This window comes from Desmodus rotundus, chromosome 8 (genome assembly GCF_022682495.2).
Source record: "Desmodus rotundus isolate HL8 chromosome 8, HLdesRot8A.1, whole genome shotgun sequence".
NCBI lineage: Eukaryota > Metazoa > Chordata > Mammalia > Chiroptera > Phyllostomidae > Desmodus > Desmodus rotundus.
Genome location: NC_071394.1, coordinates 122,712,701 through 122,728,516, shown reverse-complemented (window position 1 = coordinate 122,728,516; position 15,816 = coordinate 122,712,701). Strand labels below are relative to the sequence as shown.

Below are 15,816 nucleotides of genomic sequence, written 5' to 3'. Positions count from 1 at the left end.
AGTACCATCAAAATGACTCTGAGAGCCCAAACCTTGTGAATCCATTAGAAAAAAAATTGGAAAAGCAACTTGTCTTTAAACTCCACTCATCACTGAATTGGTATCTCCAAAACCATTTTTTTCATGAATTTACTAAAAAAATTTTTAGTTAATATTTTCCCTTAGTCACTCATCTCTGGCTATTTATTTGTACATAAGTATGAACTAGTGGGTCCCTGGGTCATAACATTGCTTCTGAGTTGGGCAGTGAGTAAAAGTACAGGTTTACATGGTCTCTAGTTTTTTTTCATTGTTCTTTTCATTAACTATGTGATATATATTATTAACACCATATGAAGGCCAATGCAAAAGAATCCCACCCCTCAACATGATTTTCTTTCTTTCTTTTTTTTTTTTTTTTAGTAATACAAGGACAGATAAAATACTTGTGACTCTAATTATAATTTCATAGCATTTTCAAAGCAGGTATTGATATATATGCAATTTCATTACACATTTCCTTGTAGGTCTCAATGTTTTAATGGATAAATAGTCCCTGTAGAAGAAGGCAGGAAGGAGATAGCATTTCTACAGGTGGCAAGTATTTGACATATGATAACTCACGAAGGGAATATTGTTGGCCTCATAGTCTAAAAAGGAAATTGAAGCTCATAATGGTTAATGAACTTGGCCAGGCCACTGAAAGACAGAAATGGAATTTGAACTTAGGCCATCTTGACCTAAACCTATTATTGCCTTTCTAGGACACTAAGAGAAAGTGTGTCCCACAGGTAGGTGACATCAGGAGCTGAGAATCTATCCTCGTCCCAAACGACAGCCACAGTACAGAGTTGAGACGCATGCAGACACATTTCCACCCACTCTGTACAAGTTTAAAAGTTGGTTTCCATGTCTTTATGCAAGGGCCCTGCCACACCCCCTTCTGCTCTCCCGGTTCTCAATTCCTGGGCCTGAGCTCCAGATGAGATTTAATTCTCTGGCTTTCATATGGCTTTTACATGTTATAGTATAAATCACCTTAAATAGAAAAAAGCACAAAAAGATGAAATAGTCTTTCCTTAGACAAGAATCCCCAGGTATGCAGCAACAGAAATTTCGCCACGGCTGTGACCACAACCAAGAACAGACCCCATGGGCGTACAAGTGTCTTTGAGCACAAGAGGCAGTTCATAACTATCAGCTCGCATTTACACGGCAAAACAATAATACAAATTATTTTTTCCCAAGTAACAACAATCCAGTAGCAGCGACCAAATAGCAATGATCAACACTGATGCAGAGGGAGATTCAGAACGAGTAAAGGACTGATTCTTCCTCATCACTGTCCTTGTGGTATCGGCCTATAACACAGCAGAGCTACAGAAATCTTGGATCTCTTACCCTGATGAGCCTTTTCACCTGGGAAAACAAGGTAAGTTGAGGGCAGAAGGAGCATACCAAGGAAAAGAATTCCTGCAAAGCACACAAATGACACTAATGACCTAATCAGTACAGAAATACAGATTTCCTCACAAATGGCCACTCAGTAGCTGTCCTAAAAAAGTTCAGAAAAGCACCACATTCCTTTCATGTAGATTTTTCTTACTGTGTATCCGTGTACTTCGTCAGGAGTTGACTCTGTATCAGTGAAAAAATTACACAAGTTCCCCAAGACTTGTAGTAAAATGTATCAGTCCTTTCAAGTTTGCCGGTCCAGGGCTATTTAGTGGCCACCAATTTCTTGAGTGACAGTGCAAACCATTTGATCCCTGCCTAAGCCCGAGGATCTAATCTATAAACAAGGACGCATGTGGTATCAACTAATCCATTCCTAAAACATCAAAACCAATCTATTTTTCACAGCCAGGTCAAAGCAAAGAGGTAATGTTTTCTGGTGAGTTTAGGAAAATTTATTTTAGAGCCTTCTTCTCTTGCTAGATCATTTTGGCGAATCTCTGATTATACAAATGGTCTTCTGTTGGCTTTGGCTATTGCTTTCGTCGGCAAAGTGTACAAATCACAAGTCCACCGTAACTTTATTTGAAATCATTTCTAGGTCTTAAAGTCCCAGATTGCTCCTGGAAGGGTGTTAAAATTAAACTTTCTACACCTTTTCTAGACAAATCTAGAAGCCCTAGTTAACTTTCTTTGTAAATATGCCTCAGAGCCACAGCCTCACTCCAGGTGAGTCACCATTAGTAGATAATAAAATGTTGCATGGAATTTTGTTCATGCATGGAATAAGAAATCATCCATGCCCAACTCTCTTTTCAAGGTTCCTACTGCCCATGTACGCTTATAAAATGTCAAACCCTACTATCTGGGCAGATGAGCACCTTTTAGAAAGACGTCTGGACTTCAGGTGTCCCCAGATGGCCTGTTCTCACTGCACCCTTGGCTTGGAATTGCTTATCATGTATAGTATGACTGTGCTGAAAATGAACTCCAATTACGCGTGAACAAAACACTCAAGATAACAGCCGCATCATGAAAACATTCTCAAGATTGGGAGGGATCTTAGGGGGACGCTTTATTTATGTGAGGCCAATGGCATCAGGCAAAGGTTGTGCTAAGGACAAAATAAAGGACAAGCAAATAAAAAAGAATGAGCACCAGGTAGAAATAAATGAATAGTACTAAGCACTGGGCTAAGCTTTTCAGCTTTAATTCTTATAACTGGCTCATTTTAGAAATGAGGAAGCTGAAGTTTAGAAAGCTTAAGAAATTTATGGAGTTGTGGAGTGGCATCTGAACCCTAGCCTGGGACCTTATAACCCCTTAATTTCACAACTATTCTTGGTAAGATTTTCTGCTAATCATTTCACTCTTATTTTGTAATGTTAGGCCTTATTTTCAGGCTAAAACAAAAAGTATAACCAAAATTTATCGTGAAATGCAATATAAAACCAGTCCATGGATACCATACAAAAATGCCATTGAATTATAGGAACTAAACTGGAAGAGATTTCAGCAACCTTCTGCTGTAATCCTGTTGCTTTGTGAGTACCTTCTAAAAGTAGATTGTTTCTCACTGTTTCAGAGCGAGATTGGAACATGAACCAGGTCTGGGACAACGTACCCAGTACCTCTCTGCTTCCAAAAACCTAACCATTTGTCTCTGCCAATGGAAAGAAGTGCATCCTTTACAACAACAACAAAAACAACAAAAACAAATCATCCTTCAGGTGTCCAATAAAGCAAATCTTTTACTCCTCTGAAAACTCATCTCCTCGTTTACAGGCACTATATTTCAATCTATTAAAGACTTTCATAATATTCTGAAACTATTTTAGTGTCCTCTCTCAAACATAGATGTGGCACCTCAAACCAAACTCAAAGAATAATCTGCCTTTAGAAAAAGCTTTTTTAATTCTAAACAGATAGTTTGGTATGATCTGATATAAACTTGAACTTTGTTTGCTGTTCCAAATCCCAGTTCTACTTGAATCAGTTGGTTGCAACTCTAGTAAGCAATATTGTAAATGTATTGTTTCAAAAGGTCAAAAAAGAATACAGTGCTTCGTCCCAATGTCATATAGATCCTCTTAATTAATCAGTTGACTCCTTTCTCTTGGTAGAGAGCTTCCCAACGGATGGTTTTAGTTTCTGGCCTAACCATTAATAGACCTTTTCCCCAGCAGCTGACGAGTGGCATTCATTCTTCCTTGTTTGTTTTCTGGAAACAGTATGGTTTCTACTCTTGAGACAACTCCTATGGATTTTCCTAGTTAACGTTCCCAGTAAGGAAATGTTTTTCTAATTTGTCAAAATTAATTCACATTGCTTTATCATCTATCATTTTGGAGTTTCCTCATATTCTCAATCATCCAAGTCATTGTTCAAACTGTTAATTGCCTTTAAGTCACCCAAATACCTATAAAATCCTATACAGCCAATTTCCCAAATATTTAGCATGAGGCCTGACACATAGAAAACTCTCAATAAACATTGGAAAAACAAGGATGGAGAAATGAATAAATAACTATGATATGTGATGCCAAGACAAGTCTTGCTGACTGTCACACAGGAACTCAGGTCTCCTCGATTCAACTTGTATCAAAATTCCCCGGCTTTGACATAATGTGGTCCAAAATATATTTTCTGACTTCCTGACGAGAGGACCAGCTGTAGCAGAACCTATTGCTTTCTATGTATTCCTAAAGCCTGCCACAGTCTCAGCAAAGAAAAAGAATGTGCTTCTCATCTCTCCAAATCAAGGTGCCAGGTCTGGGTTTTCTTTGGGAAGTGGGTGGGTGAATAGAAGTTCATTCAATGAGAACCTCACATGGCATATCTTAAAATATAGGAGGTAAATTAAGAGATACACTCTGAATCAGCTGTATCCCTTCCTTTTGGACTAGATTATTTTTATAGGGAGGGGTAAAGCATTAATCCAGTTTTCAGTGATTCTGAGTGGATTAAATGGTTTGTTATTTAACCCTTGTTAATCCTATTGCTATTCCCACTGAGCAGGAAGAGAAATGCACTCCCCTGTAGCTTGGTCAGAACTGTTCTGCTTAAGACCAGATAAGGGGTCTAAAATTCCCCGTTTGTCAGTATTCTCTTCCCCCTCCCTTCCTCACCCCTACCTTCTATTCCACGGCTGCCTACTTGCCCAGATCTTCAGAGCAGTGAATTCCTTCCCCGCATGCTGGATCCCCTTTGTCGTGGTTAATCTCTCCAAAGGCCATATCTAGTACACATGAGTTGTCTCTAGCTCTCTGTACCAGCGATTTGGAACTTGTTTGTGAACTGGCCTGGGACTCACCCATCCCCATGTACATGGAAATGTGATCTATATATTCAGTTTAAGCGGACTATTTAGGGGCTTTGTTATTCTTGTAGAAACCTTATTCGTTGCCTGAGATCTGAAGAAGAAACTTCTTTGTAACAGCCAAAATAATCTTCAGGTCAGTTGCAATTTAAAAATAAGGGCATCCCTTTGTTCTCTTTTTCAGAAAGATAATGTTAAATCCACTTAAGCTGAAACTTTAAGGGAAGAAATACAATTAAAACTTTGCTTAGAGCTGATTTTGAATTCTGAATATTAAATGCCATCAACAATATAAAGGTCAATTTTTAATTCAGGAAACTTTGATTAAATATCTGCCACATGTTAAGCAAGAACTGCTACGGACAATAAAGAAAAATGTATTGGGAAATATGCTTTTGGGCTAAATCACTTCTTGCTTAATGTGAGTTACATAAATGACTCTTGTATTTAAGTATGCATCTTATGGTGAATATATATTATAATAATATATTATATATCATAATATATAATAATATATTATAGCATTATGATATATAATTTTTCTACTCTTTTTGTTTTGTTTTTCAGCCAATATTAGAATACCAAAGGTTATAAATTTATTCTTAGGTACCTTCAGAGAAGTTTCATTGTGTAACTTCCTGACTGTGGTATCCCTAAGAACGGCTGGTATTCAAAGTATAATTAAAACATAAAGTGCGATTATCTGATAATTCACTGTTTTGCGTGGCTCATCTTCTTTCGTGGTTCTCCATTTCCTGATGGGGAGCCTATTGATTAAATCCCAATTATGGGAGACGTTTCCCTATCTCCGGACCATTTCCACACAGGTGTAGAAATGACTCATTTTGGCAAAACTAGGTGCAAATACTTTAGGATCAGAGGCCAGGTGAGCTGCCCAGTCCAAACAGCTCACTCTGTGCTCAGAACACTTAGTGGGGGTGCCAGGGGGGCGTCAGCAAGCCCAAAGCTGCACTTGCTTTCCGGTCCGGTCTGGGAGGGAGGCGAAAGCTGGCTCCATCTCCCATCCCCTCCAAATCTGCTGCTTCCTGGCTCCCGCCCAGCTGTTCAGGATTCAACATGATTTCTCCATGGGTCCGTGCCAACCCCTTTTTAGTTGGTTCTTCAGCCATCCCTTTTAGATGGTACACATCACACAATTAAAATGTTTTGGAGAAAAAAGAAATACCTGTATGTGCTCATTATTTAGGAACATCTAGATGGGCCATCCCTTTCCTGAGAGACTGACAGAAGATGATAGCCTCATCAAACGTCAGGATTCTTATGTAATGCACTCTTCCTGGGTTAGCTGACACATTGGCTTGGCCTTTACTAGTTAGGCACAGAAAGGGTAAAGCTACTCCCTAATTCTAACCATCCAAATTTTTATGGGGTGGGAAGAGAAGAACTCTAAATTACTAAAAAAGTTAAAAAATGAAGAAAAAATTCTTAAAGGGAGGTTTGTCTCATGTAATGAGGTTAACTCTCTCTCTAAAGTTTTTCATACGAAGATAATGGTTTCTTTATAGTGAATAATACCTATGGTCCCAATACTTTGTTCAGTCCTACAAGGTAGGCCTTATTGTACTTACGTTCTCATAAATTGAAGCAATGAGCAATTAACAAAATTGCTAGAGTCACGTAACCAGTAATTAGTTCAGATTGGATTGGTGTTTCTACACAATTTAATCTGCTGAAACTATGAAGCACAGAGAGGTTTAGAGTCTTGGCCACAGTTACACTATTAGTTATTCTTTCAGACCCAGAAGCCAAACACTGGGACTGGTGGTTCAGGCGGTAAATTACGTATTCATGAAGGTGACTTTTGGGGAAGTGAGATTTGGATACACTACGCTGTATAGGCCTGCTTCCCTAGACCTTTTCTTTCAATTCCAATTTTGTACCATTTTAGAACCTGCAAAATCTCATGGAGGCCCATGCTTCCTTGTGGTAACGCCTTCCTTTATCACACACAGAGTTACCTGCCCCCTCTCAGATAAGCACCGCGCACACCTTTGGTGTACATCCCCTTGGTTAGTTTTAACCTTGCTTTTGATCGGAAGTTCCAATGAGTTCCAAATAGCTTCCTACATCATGTCAGACAAATAATGCAGACATTATGACAATCTGCATGATAAAACAAAATCCCTCCTGACAGGACACACACACACACACACACACACACACACAGTTTTACACATATCAACTGTGTCACCTCTCACTGTGTATGCGCTCTCATCTCTTGATGCTGGAAAAAAGAAATAAACACTGAAAACTGTCACTTATAGTTCCAGATCAAGACAATACTTATAATAATAATTAAAGATTAAAGCATCCAGTTGTGAGAGTGCTTAATTGTGCAGATAGCAACAGCACGTACACGTGACATGACCGCATGCTACGTTATATAGTTTTTCCAGAATTCTGTTAGCAATTATGTGGAAATTTCAGGGTTGGAGTAAGATCTTAATCTTCACAGAGGAAGTATGTGCTGTGACCAAAGTTAAAACAGCATCAGAGTGGAAAAAAAAAATACAGGATCATTAATACTAGCTAGTTGTTTGCAATAGGGTTTTGAATTCATCTTTAATGTTATGCCAGATGTTTGATAATTTCTTCAAGTTCTCACAATACCAGCATATTTAGTTCAATTTAAAATAAACATATATACCTGGCTAGTGTGGCTCAGTGGATTGAGCACCAGCCTGCAAACCAAAGGGTCACTGGTTTGATTCCCCGTCAGGGCACATGACTGGGTTGCGGCCCTGTCAGGTCCCCAGTAGGGGGCGCGTGAGAGGCAACCACACATTATGTTTCTCTCCCTCCTTCCCTTCTCCTCTAAAATAAATAAATAAAATCTTTAAAGAAAATAAAAAACAAATATAAAATTATGTAATTTAAAAGCGTTAGTGCAATTATTCTTATAAGCCACATTAAATAAATAGGATCATAGATATGACTGCAACATCCTGAAATTTAATGTATTTGGCAGAATTCAACAGCAATTTTAACACAAGTATGTGCTACACTGGCTTAAAGAGTCATCATTTGACTGTAAACCTTAATCTTTCCCCCCAAAAGAGTGCCATATTTTCAATGGAAAGTTTGGTTTTTAATACTCTTTTTTAAAAGATAGTGTTATAAAGAAGAAATGAGTATTTAAAGCTTGTAAATGCTGGAGAAGTCTTGGTTCTGTCACACCCTCAGATAGAATCTGTTTATTTTCCATCCAACAGCTTTTTGATGATTAAATTAAATCAAATGCCAGCAACGCTGGGATTTCTACCAAAGTTACATACATACCAATCAGCAAAATGCTAAGAAAAACATGTCAGTGCAGAGTACAGATATTTTCTTATTAATAAATATTGGGAACTTCATGTGAGGATTTTAGGTTGTGGTTTTAGACACATTTTTATAACTCTTGATAAAAGCTGCAAGAATAATTTACTAGATTTTTGTTTTCTTATTGAGTGTATGAGAAAGCAAAACTTACACAGTTATGCTTAGCCCCTGAATGCCAGTGAGTTTCCATGCCCTTCCTCCACTCTCTGTCAACCCGCGGCTTGATTCTTCTAGATCTCTGTAATAGTGATGAGGTCATCTGAAAGCAACTCAAATTACCGAACCATTAGATAAGAGCTGGGCCTTCTGATTTCCATGTCAAAGGGTATTACACTTGGACTTGTAGGGCCATCAAACTTTTAGAAGTCAATATTCCATTTCGTTCTCTGAAGATCTTGCAATATTTTGCCTCGATTATTGGTATTGATTCTCAGTTCTGACTAGATCAAAACATGTCAACATGCATTACTTTTTTTTTTTCCCTTTCAGGTATGATTTCCTAGTGTTCTAAAGTGAGTATTGTGTCTTGGCAAGTAGAAGAAGATCTGCTAAACATATGAGCATCATTCCTCTGTAGGTGGCCCTCATTCTCATCTCCAGTATTTAGTGTGTAATAAAGAAGCAACCAACGGTAATGCAAATGCAAGAGAATACGTGTCCATTATTGAGATCTCTAGCACTCAGTCTGCTTGAGAAGTCCCTGAGTTCTTCTTCTGCATGTTCCTATCACAAGGACTTATTTCTTAGCTTGTGTGGGTACCAGGGATTGATTACTGGGTTTCTCTAGGTAGATCAGCTTGGTGAATATATCTCAATGAAAAAAACCTGTAGAAAAAAGACCATCTACTACATTATGCAATTCTGCGTAGAAACATTAACCACAGTGTGCCAAGTAAATCTCTGCAAAATTTGCCAAAAGATTTGCATAAAAAGCGACGTCATTGCTTTTCTGTTAAAAATCTTGAATCCTGGTTTCAATTGAAAGCATATTTTATTTGTATTTATCTTAAAACCAATGTTATTATCAAGGGAAGTGATTTTGTTAACAAGATCTTAATATTTTGGGTGTTATCTACAATGATTTCTAATGTAAGAACTGCTGTATCACTTTGAAGTAGTATGAAATGTGAGAATGTGGCAAGAGGCCTGGTTTTATAAGGGATAATTACTAGTAGAACCTGTCTCCCCTTTACCTGGAGAAAATTAAATTATTTTCTGTTGCTAGTTAAAAGGAACAATTGTAGAGTAAATTACTTTAAAAATGATGCATAAGATTATGACTAAGAAATAATTATGAGTGTGTACCTTCAATGAGACAATTTTGGACTAATCTTTGGCATTTTAATAAGTCACAATTGTAATTTTATGCTAATTGATAACACCTGATTATAGAGCTTATAAAAAATCTTATGTAACCTGTGGCATGGACGTGTATATAAAGTGGGGCTTACAAAAAACTGCCAGAAGAAATTTCCTTGGGAAATGTATGCAGAGGAATTTAAAATATTGATTTTCTGGGCCATAGACAGTGATTAACATTCGCTTTACCTGACAATACTAAGATCTATGCAGGCAGCTAGAAAAGAAGAGCAAGACAAGAATTCAACTTCAAAGTAGGGAGTCAATCTGGTGTATTCTAGTCAAACCTTTTGTTTTTCAATTTCCTTTCAATTGTCCCCAATAATTATTTCAATTCACTTTTTGGTTTACCTGCATAGCTATTTCCCAGGGCATAGATATATCCCAGTAATTTTAGAGCAAGATACATTAAAAATGTTGTATGGGCATTTTATGCCTTAAGAAAATACCACCAGACTACAGAGGATTCTGAGACATAGATAACAGTTACCAAACATTAAAAATTGCTGAATGAACATGATACTCTGTCGGAAACACTTTATTCTTTACCAAGCATATTATATTAATGTATACAATTTAATATTTTATATCTCAGTTCATATCTATCCTCACAGAAATGAAATGATGGTGATGTAAATTCAAGCAATATATACTTTGAACATCCGGGGCCAAGTTTAACCCAAAATGAGCAAAATCAATTTAAATTACAAGACTCCAAGTCACTGAAAAATATCAATTTATTAGAACTTGGCATAAATAATCCTTAAACAAGACCTACACTCAGAAGCAAAGACAGCCTGAGAAAAACAAATCTAGTCACAGACACATTTTGCTTATATTCTTTTTCACCTTTAATAGTCCTTCAGCATTTACTTATATCACTGCTGGAAATCATTGATCATATTTAAATTTCAACGTTAGAATGAAAAAATAAAAGAAAGCAAAGTCAGCAGAAATGAGGAGCTTCTGGAGCCCCTGATTTCCTAAAACATGAAGATCCTTTGTCTAAGGAGAAGAAGTATGTGTTTTATAAGTTCATCATCACTGACTTGAATTATGTTCAGGGCTTTCCAGGTGACATAATGCATTTTTAAGGAAGCCCGTTCTTTTTTTCTGATTAGAGATTCACACATTTTTAAACATGCTACCACTGCGTGGGACCAGTTAGAATGATGCCAGTACTTACCATCTGAAGGAATGGCTTTCAGTGTCGACATCATTTTTAAGCCCCATATTCTTGCCTAACCAACCTTGTCACAAAGCAGGTCTGAACTGAACTCACTTATATACAAATGGTTCATTTGCAATTTCCAACCTTCTGAACTTCAGACTGTCTCCCCATACTAATGAGATTGCTCAGGCATATTCACTTCTGGCTACGTTGTATATTATGTCTTCAGTGGCTGACTCATTCCCTTCTCTACTCATGTAGCTTATCATTATCTTGTCCACAGACAAAATACACATTGAATTCAAATGGGAATGCCCAGTGACTTTAGAATCTCGAGAAAGACAGCAGCCTTGTGGTCCAAATAGCATGACCACTAAGGAAAATATTAGAGCTAGTGAAGATTATTTTCCCCTCTGGAAGTACAAAGTGGAAAACACAAACAATAACAAGTGACAGTAACTCCTCGCAATGCATTTCCCTTAGTAGTTTAGTTTTATTGTTTTTCATAAAAATTGGCAAAATCCAGAACAACTTTGTACATCACTCTAACAGCTTTATTTAATAATAATTATGTGGCTCACTTTCCCACTTAATAAAACATCACTTTCTTTTATGTTCATTAATTTTAAAACCACTGAGTCATTTGTCTAATCAGCTTCACTCTGAACAAAGAAATAACCTGATTACAGTATATTGCTAATAAGAAAATGAACAACAGAGACCTTTCCCACTGAACATTCTCATGTTCTGACTGAAGACAAGTGTTCTGCATATATGCAAACACTGCAGACAGATGGCTTCTTATGTTTCACGCACTATAATATTCAGATACTCCCGCCTCATTATTATACTCCAAAAAGTATCAGTGCTATCTCTGCAATCTCCATTTTGAAGTATTTAACCTCCAGTCAGATAATCTACTGTGCTTATAGATTTCAAAATAAGGAGAGAAAACAACTTAAATATTCTATCAAGTTCAATCAATCAAAAACTCCCTGCTTTACGGAGTTGTCCCAATTCTGGACCTAGCCTTCAAGTTTACAAAAAAAATTCACAAGGCAGAGCTTCAACTTATCATCATACCATAGAAGGATGTTAGTTCCATTTTACAAGCTCCAGACCCTTCACTAGAGCAATACTATAGGAACCTGAAATTATTCCTGCACTTCTCACCACCCCAGAGCCTGACAGCTTGTATTAAAAATAGTACGCATGCAGAAACTCCCTTAAGCATCTTGCTTAAGTTTTAAGGCACTCCAATTATTGAGTCTTCTTTCTAAGAATCACTGAAGAGGTTTATGAAGACATACCAAACTATTCATGTGTAAATTGCTCACAAAAATCAATTGACTTCTGTTAGTGCAATATATTAGGACTAATTAAAATTACCATATCCAGAAGCCAGTCTGCACCTTCCCAAATATCCTTTTCCAGGACCCATAACCACGCACCGCTCTGTCTTCCATCATGCTGCTTTTATTGCTGAGTGAGGCGCTTGCTCCTTCATTAAATAGCATTAAAAATAGACTGCACAGAACTCCCCACTGGAGCACGCTCTAACAGGGCTAATGCTACAGTTCTCAAGGTAACTCCACTCAGCTGGGATCTGGGAGGGAAAGTCACTGGGAGAGCAGCAATTTGCAAATCTAATAGCACACACAAACCTGTCTCGGTCTGAGCCGAACATTGCAAAGTGCATCAGCTTGTAGTGGAATTAAGTCACTGAGACACTGCAAGTCAGTTTCTGGAGCTGTGTAAGTTTCTTTAAAGATGACTCACCTAAACAAAGTATTCTGTTAAATAGTCTACAGCAACTTTATATTATGCATGAAGTAACAGAAATCATGTGCAGACAAGGTAAATTAAGACATTCATGCATAGGAGTCTAAATGACTTGGAAATTGCATTTAAACCAAGTTATTTTAAAGCTATTAATTGCATTGATAAGCAAGGATAGGAATAGGTTAGCCTTTTGTATCTTTTGTAATGAGAAAGTGTACTCCTTAGAGAATATACTAAACTCTCCAGAACATTGAAAAATATTCGGGTAGTTGAAGTGATAAAAACAAGTAAAAAACTGTGATATGAAAGGAAATATAGGTTCAAACACAAACACATACCTTAAAAATCCACACAAACCTGAAAGGAGTGCACACATCATTTCTCACACGCGGTCCACCTTAGGAACGTAGCAGAAGCAATTATTGCCAAGAGAGGAGATTACTTGGCTATTTGAACAAAACATAGCTAGAGCTCTCAGCTTCCAAATGACTGCCTTTTGTGAAGATGACACTAACTACGATACTATTAAGACATGCAAGCCCTGCGGTGACAAAATACAGGGGATCAAAGGAGCAGGTGCATTTATTTTAAAGCGTGCGTCAAAGATTTTCTAAGTTTTACCACATGAAAAATGATGCCCTGTCATCTCCATTTCTCTGTTTTCTTAAAACAATCCTAGCAATTTTGATGATCTCCAAGGTGGATGAGGAGGAGGTAGGCATCTTTCGGATTTAGTCAGCATTTGCACGAAATCTTGTACAGTTTCATGTCAACTTTGGAGAACGCCATGCTTGTTTAGAGAGGCTGAAGTGTCTCATACCAATGGCCGTACAGATCATAAATCTGGCAGGTATCTGGTATCTGCATTCTAAACGCATTCTCATGAAAGTGATTATCTACCAGCCTTGCATTGTGCTTACCAGCTCCCCACCCCTGTAACTTGCAAGTCCATCTTTTTTTTTTTTTTTTTTTTTTTGCCTTTTAGCCTTGGACTCTGTCCTTATCCTGTATCCTCAGGAGGTGACCAAGTACTGAACCTGGGCAGCTGACAGCAACCACATCCTCTCCAGCTCTATTTCTATGCAGAAATATTCAGGCCATTTCTCTTCCTAAGAAACTTTCTAAACACCTAATTCAACTCAGTTCTACCACTAAACTTACAATCTGCCACAGAAGACGTCAAATTAGGGTTTGCCATAAAACACAGTTTTCAAACATGTAAAAATAAAGCCGAACATCTATCCCCCCCAACCCCCTTGGGAGCCAGGACCCCAAGTCCTGCGAGTCCAACAAACAAGATTACAACTTTTTGCGCCTTGTCCGGCTCTCTTTCCAATGAAATCAGAGCCTTACAAACTTTCCATCGTGATACCTGCATAAATCACTGTAGAGTTCTCTGACGGAAAGAACTGCCCTTTTCAATCCTCTTCCATCTTTCCATCTCTGCCTCGTTTGGGGGAGGGGCTGTTTACCCCTCCTTTGACAAACAGAACACAATACACACACGACAACAGCTTTCTACAAACACGAAGGAGAAATGCAGACTGGAAACAATTAGAAGGAAAGGCACAGATACATGGCAGAAAGGAGAAGAGAACAATTCACAAAAGGCGTGCAATGCTCACGTCGAAGACCTTGACCATTACCTTGACGGCGCAGTGGATGTCGCCCCAGCGTCTCGGTGCCTTGTCTGATTTGATTAAGTTTTTGGCTTTTATTAATATTATTGTTTCTCAATGATTGATTTGGCTGGATTAGTTTGATTTGGCTTGGCTTTTTTTTTTTTTTTTTGGTCGATTTATTGAACTGCTAGTAAAACGAGGTTTTTACAGCGTAGGCTGGGATCCTTGCAAGGCTGTCTGTGGCGGCCAAGCGTTCGGCAACGCTGGTGGCTTCAGCCGGCGACCTCGCCGCCCCTGCTGCCAGTCGCTGCTCCAGACACACTCAGGGGGCACGCCGCTGCCTTCTCTGCCCGGGTGGCTGCTGGGAATGAACGTGCCCCCACCTCCTGTCTACCCGTCTGTCTCTCTGCACGTTGTCTGTCTGTCTCGCGCTCAGCCTGACAGCACAGTCCGGGATTCTGGCTTTCCTGCGCTCAGTTCTCGGGCTGCCACTCTCGCTGTCAGTCCCCGAGTGGGTCTGTCTGTTCCTCCTTGTTGCTCGGTCCCACTAGCGATGCAGGGTCCCTCTTGCCTTCTTCGGAGCCCACATCTCTCTCTCTCCCTCTCCCACTCAGTGCCCCAGCCTCTTCCCTCGGACAGAGGAGGGCGTCTGCAGGGGAGGGAGCACGCGAATCCTCTCCTCTCTCTTTCTCTTTTCTCTCCCTCTGTCTCAAGCTAACTGCTCGCACCTGTCCCTAGCGCTGTCACTGTCAGTCCCACTCTGAGCCAGCCAGCCAGCTTTGGTCTGTCCCTCGGTTCCGCGTCCCCTGCTTCCCCGCCTTCGTCGTCTGCCCCTCCGCCCGACTGTGCCCTCCCACGCGGCTGGCACTGCCGTGGGGGGCGGTGCCCGGCTCCTCTCTGCAGCCCCTGCCGTGTCCGGTCCCGCCCCGGCTGGAGGCAACGCTGCGCGTGTGCCATGTGGCTCCGCAGCTGCCTGGGCTGCAGACTTGAGTCCCCTGACCCGCCACACCCCGGAGATGGCCGCGGCTGGGTGCCGGAGCCTCTCTGCCTCAGGGCGCGGCCAGAGTTGGCCGAGTGGGAGCACAGGCACCTGCCAGGTGCGCCTGGTGCGCGCGGTTCCATACGTCCCCCCAGCCGTTCTCCACCAGCCCCAAGGCTAGAGACAAAGCGCATGAGCCACGCGCAGCAGCGTGAACATCATTAATCAGAGAGAAAACTGGCACGTTGCCCCCTGCCCCTCCATACAGCCTCCCTGCTCCGGGCCAGCAAGCGCGCACCGCCCGGGTTGCCGGAGCCCAAATGCATACCGCTCCCTGGCGCCTCGCGACTCCTTGGGCACTTGGCAGATCCTTGCTCAGGTCCCTTGCTCCGGTGCTCACTTTCCAGGCCAACTCTGCAGAGAATATCCCACAAAAAACACCTCACTCCACCCAATGAATCCTTAGCCTCAGAGCTCTCAGAGATTCGCGGCTTTTAGCAAGACCGAAAGTCCGGTGCGCAGCGCCAAGTGCTCTCCCTATGGCCGACCGCCCTGACTGCGGCCAACGGAGCGCTAGTTTAGAATCACAGAGGTGCCGCAGAAACGCGGGCAGGGCAGGGTATGGGGCAGGGAACAGAGTTGACATCCAAAGAAACAAAAGAGCTGCATTTTCCATTTGTTTTGGAGATGTGCTATTTTTAATATCTGTAATTCTTTTTTTTTTAATTGTCTCAGGGCACACACTACAAAAAAAAAAAAGGAATTGTGGAGGAATGGGAATACATTTCCGGAATACCACCCACCCATC

The 15,816-nt window shown here is 40.2% G+C and overlaps 1 protein-coding gene across 13 annotated transcripts in view; it reads right to left on the bottom strand.

The window, feature by feature from the left end:
- Nucleotides 1–15,478, bottom strand: part of ARPP21 (cAMP regulated phosphoprotein 21) — a 147,427-nt gene extending 131,949 nt beyond the window's left edge. For 11 of the 13 annotated variants that reach the window (XM_045200138.2, XM_045200146.2, XM_024565845.3 and 8 more), the window contains exon 1: nucleotides 14,054–14,856. The gene's annotated coding sequence lies outside the window, so the exon portion shown is untranslated. Of the gene's footprint in view, nucleotides 1–12,745; nucleotides 12,841–14,053; nucleotides 14,857–15,336 lie in introns of those variants that run through there. The other 2 variants (XM_045200139.2, XM_053930316.1) reach the window with 2 other exon arrangements.
- Nucleotides 15,479–15,816: the final 338 nt, after the last annotated feature.